The sequence below is a fragment of the Triticum dicoccoides genome, chromosome 2B (genome assembly GCF_002162155.2).
Source record: "Triticum dicoccoides isolate Atlit2015 ecotype Zavitan chromosome 2B, WEW_v2.0, whole genome shotgun sequence".
In the NCBI taxonomy this organism is placed as follows: domain Eukaryota; kingdom Viridiplantae; phylum Streptophyta; class Magnoliopsida; order Poales; family Poaceae; genus Triticum; species Triticum dicoccoides.
In genome coordinates this window covers 334977809-334983488 of record NC_041383.1, presented here as the reverse complement: position 1 = coordinate 334983488, position 5680 = coordinate 334977809, and positions in this window count along the sequence as shown.

Genomic DNA, 5680 nt, shown 5'->3' with positions numbered 1-5680 from the left:
ACTGGTCATCTATCTCCGAATCCTCCTCTGAGGGGCTATCTATAACCAGCAAGAAATCTGCATCAACAGGTAGCACTGACTTCTCAGAAGACCTTGTTTTCACTCCAGATTTTAGCATGACCGACTCAAATGGCTGATGCACAGGAAGAGTAGATGAATGTATAAACACTGTGGACAAATGGAATACATTATAAAAATATGGCACAACAGAATTCACATATACGATGGCTGGCTAAACAGGATGGCATTGCACGATTCACGTATATGATGCCTGGCTAAAGAGGATGGCATTTCATAATTCCATTATACTCCCTCCATTCCTAAATATTTGTCTTTTTAGAGATTTCAAATGGACTACCACATATAGATGTATATAGACATATTTTAGAGTGTAGATTCACTCATTTTGCTCCGTATGTAGTCACTTGTTGAAATCTCTAAAAAGATAAATATTTAGGAAGGGTGGGAGTATGATATAGAAACCTAACAGGTGGCATTCAACACAAAACAAATCTAAACTAACCTGATGACATATAAGATGTATAATGTAAGCAATGTGAGGCTCCATATGCATGATATGACCAACATCAGCATGCCAGGTTAAAGCAAACACCTCAGGGGATAAATAGGAGTGGTCGTCTCCTCTGAATAGTTATGTTCCTCTGGAATACAATCTGGAATGGCGGGAGGGGGGGGGGCACTTCGCCCACCATGGAGCGGTGTCTGCATGACATTATATTCCCATGCAACGGTCTTCTCTTTTTCTCTACATGTTCAGTACGATTGTGTACAATAACTTACATGCATAATAAAAAAACATAGTTAGATTATGTAAGGCCTAAGGGGTGCATGCAGAAATCAAGACTAATGATAGCAAACGAGTGGATAGATCCAAAACTAATGATAGCAGGTAGATTATAGCTTCACTTTAAAAAGATAGACGATGGATCATCTACTGTTTGTTGCCCACCCAACATGAACGACATAGAAGACCCTAGATGAACCAGATAGTAGATAGATACTATTCGTTTGTGCCTCGATATGTGCCCCACATGCATTCTAAAACTCAAGTTTGAACATTAGGTTGGACCTGAGTCGGAGTCTAAGAGGTGAATAGGACAATAAAGTAGCAGGTAATAATAACCGATGTATAACGTAAGTAGACATGAAAGAGTGCGACCTCTCTTCCGGAACTGTGTAGTCCTTAGGTTCATCTGCTCAGTCGATGATGGTAATGCAGTTGGTGTGGCTGCCGTCAACGAGGAAGATGATCTGAGGCGGCGAAAGAAAGTCTGCAAGGGGAATCTCTGCTGCAGTGAGTCGATGGTGCACCTCAGGTGTGGTGGATGATGGCACGGAAGGAGCAGGACATAACACACAGAGTTTCCTTTGACACCTATCTGAAAATGAAGTAAATCTGTAAGGGCTCTTTAGAATTGGAGGACTATACAAACGCAGCGACAGGAAAAACACACGAATAGGATAGGAATGCACGTGCAAAACAGAGCATTTGCAAACATATGATTTCTGTCAACCTGGGTGTTTGGTTCACATGAATTGGAAGAACACAGGAATGGAAAAACATGGTCAAATTAAAGTCAAACCACATGAAAAAAATGAAAAAAATAAGAATCTTATTATGCTAGTAATGCAATTCGTCCTGTTCTCCATGCATATTAATTTGAAAAGGACGTCCAAGTGGATATTGAAATTCCTACATTTTTTCTTTGAAAGAGACACCAAAGGAAAAAAGTCCTCCAGTTTTGCTTTACTCCATTCCTTCTAATCAAATGCACGAATAGTAGTACCACAGTAAAGTTTCCAATTCCTATGTTTTCCTTCACTTTTTCTTTGAACCAATGGCGATTCTAGTAGGTAGTCTTCAACAGTCTGAAGCCTGACCTTGAAATATTTTGTGAGCTTACATTTGGTCCACATTAGTATCATATAATGGCTATCTTGCTAAACCGATTAAAATTGTGATTCAAAAGAGCATTTAGTTTTCTCCCTGTTAACTTTGTGACCATGATTCATTTATTTCTAGATTTCCAACTACTTTGAACCAAAGGACCCTTGAGCGACCGACATGAGTGCAGAATAACAAAGTGATGCGATGAGTGTACAACCTCTTTGGCATAGCCTTGTTGACCTCAACATAATTGGGTTGGACGTGGAGGATGGTGATGCTGGTGTGACTGTCGGAGGCGGGGAAGAAGATCTGAGGCCTCTGGATACGACACTGCTACCTCTTGAGCACTGCGTTGGTTTTCCCTTGAAGAGGAAAGGGTGATGCAGCAAAGTAGCGTAAGTATTTCCCTCAGTTTTTGAGAACCAAGGTATCAATCCAGTAGGAGGTTACACGCAAGTCCCTCGTACCTACACAAACAAACAAGAACCTCGCAACCAACGCGATAAAGGGGTTGTCAATCCCTTCATTTCCACTTGCAAAAGTGAGATCTGATAGAGATAAAAAGATAAGATAAATATTTTTGGTATTTTTATGATATAGATTGAAAAGTAAAGATTGCAAAATAAAGTAGATCGGAAACTTATATGATGGTAAATAGACCCGGGGGCCATATGTTTCACTAGTGGCTTCTCTCAAGATAGCATAAATATTACGGTGGGTGAACAAATTACTGTCGAGCAATTGATAGAAAAGTGCATAGTTATGAGAGTATCTAGGCATGATCATGTATATAGGCATCACGTCCGCGACAAGTAGATCGAAACGATTCTGCATCTACTACTATTACTCCACACATCGACCGCTATCCAACATGCATCTAGATTATTAAGTTCATAAGAACAGAGTAACGCATTAGGCAAGATGATATGATGTAGAGGGATAAACTCAAGCAATAGGATATAAACCCCATCTTTTTATCCTCGATGGCAACAATACAATACATGCCTTGCTGCCCCTGCTGTCACTGGGAAAGGACAACCGCAAGATTGAATCCAAAGCTAAGCACTTCTCCCATTGCAAGAAAGATCAATCTAGTAGGCCAAACCAAACTGATAATTCGAAAGGACTTGCAAAGATAACCAATCATACATAAAATAATTCAGAGGAGATTCAAATATTTCTCATAGATAAACATGATCATAAACCCACAATTCATCGGATCTCGACAAACACATCGCAAAAAGAGTTACATCAAATATATCTCCAAGAAGATCGAGGATAACATTGTATTGAGATTCAAAGAGAGAGAAGAAGCCATCTAGCTAATAACTATGGACCCGATGGTCTGCGGTAAACTACTCACAACTCCTTGGAGAGGCCTTGGCGTTGATGTAGAAGCCCTCCATGATCGATTCCCCCTCCGACCGAGCATCGGAAAAGGCCCCAAGATGGGATCTCACGGGTACAGAAGGTTGCGCCGCTGGAAATAGGGTTTCTTAGTGCTCGTCGATGTTTTCAGGGTATGCAAGTATATATAGGCGAAGGAAGTCGGTCAGGGGAGCCACGAGGGGCCCATGAGGGCGGGGGGGGGGGGCGTGCCCACCCCCCTAGGGCACGCCCTGGACCCTCGTGGCCGCCTCATTTACTTCTTGACATCCACTCCAAGTCTCCTGGATTGCGTTTGTTCCAAAAATATCTCTCGCGAAGGTTTCATTCCGTTTGGACTCCGTTTGATATTCCTTTTCTGCGAAACACTGAAATAGGCACAAAAACAGCAATTCGGGCTAGGCCTCCGGTTAATAGGTTAGTCCCAAAAATGACATAAAAGTTTATAGTAAAGCCCATAAACATCCAAAACGGGTAATATAATAGCATGGAACAATCAAAAGTTATAGATACGTTGGAGACGTATCAAGCATCCCAAGCTTAATTCCTGCTCGTCCTCGAGTAGGTAAATGATAAAAACAGAATTTTTGATGTGGAATGCTACCTAGCATATTTCTCAATGTAATTTTCTTTATTGTGGCATGAATGTTCAGTCCAAATGATTCAAGAAAAAAGTTCATATTAACATGAAAACAATAATACTTCAAGCATACTAACAAAGCAATCATGTCTTCTCAAAATAACATGGCTAACGAAAGTTATCCATACCAAATCATATAGTCTGGCTATGCTCTATCTTCATCACACAAAGTAATTAAATCATGCACAACCCAGATGACTAGCCAAGCAATTGTTTCATACTTTGATATTTCTCAAACCTTTTCAACTTTCACGCAATACATGAGCGTGAGCCATGGACATAGCACTATATGTGGAATAGAATGGTGGTTGTGGAGAAGACAAAAAAGGAGAATATAGTCTCACATCAACTAGGCGTATCAACGGGCTATGGAGATGCCCATTAATAGATACCAATGTGAGTGAGTAGGGATTGCCATGCAACGGATGCACTAGAGATATAAGTGTATGAAAGCTCAAAAAAAACTAAGTGGGTGTGCATCCAACTTGCTTGCTCACGAAGACCTAGGGAAATTTGAGGAAGCCCATCATTGGAATATACAAGCCAAGTTCTATAATGAAAAATTCCCACTAGTATATGAAAGTGACAACATAGGAGACTCTCTATCATGAAGATCATGGTGCTACTTTGAAGCACAAGTGTGGTAAAAGGATAGTAAAATTGTCCCTTCTCTCATTTTCTCTCATTTTTTTGGTGGGCTTCTTTGGCCTTTTTTTATTTGTGCTTCTTTGGCCTCTTTTATTTTTCATAAAGTCCGGAGTCTCATCCCGACTTGTGGGGGAATCATAGTCTCCATCATCCTTTCCTCACTTGGGACAATGCTCTAATAATGAAGATCATCACACTTTTATTTACTTACAACTCAAGAATTACAACTCAATACTTAGAACAAAGTATGACTCTATGTGGATGCCTCCTGCGGTGTACCGGAATATGCAATGAATCAAAAGCGACATGTATGAAAGAATTATCAAGGTGGCTTTGCCACAAATACGATGTCAACTACATGATCATGCAAAAGCAATATGACAATGATGGAGCGTGTCATAATAAACGGAACGGTGGAAAGTTTCATGGCAATATATCTCGGAATGGCTATGGAAATGCCATAATATGTACGTCCGGTGGCTGTTTTGAGGAAGGTATATGGTGGGTGTATGGTACCGGCAAAAGTTGCACGACACAAGAGAGGCTAGCAATGGTGGAAGGGTGAGAGTGCGTATAACCCATGGACTCAACATTAGTCATAAAGAACTCATATACTTATTGCAAAAATCTACAAGTTATCAAAACAAAGTACTACGCGCATGCTCCTAGGGGGGTAGATTGGTAGGAAAAGACCATCGCTCGTCCCCGACCGCCACTCATAAGGAAGATAATCAAAAAATAAATCATGCTCCGACTTCATCACATAACGGTTCACCATACGTGCATGCTACGGGAATCACAAACTTCAACACAAGTATTCCTTCAATTCACAACTACCCAACTAGCATGGCTCTAATATCACCATCCTCATATCTCAAAACAATCATAAGGAATCAAACTTGTCATAGTATTCAATGCACTTTCTATGATAGTTTTTATTATACCCAACTTGGATGCCTATCATATTAGGACTAATTTTATAACCAAAACAAATACCATGCTGTTCTAAAAGAATCTCAAAATAATATAAGTGAAGCATGAGAGATCAATAATTTCTACAAAATAAAACCACCGCCGTGCTCTAAAAAGATATAAGT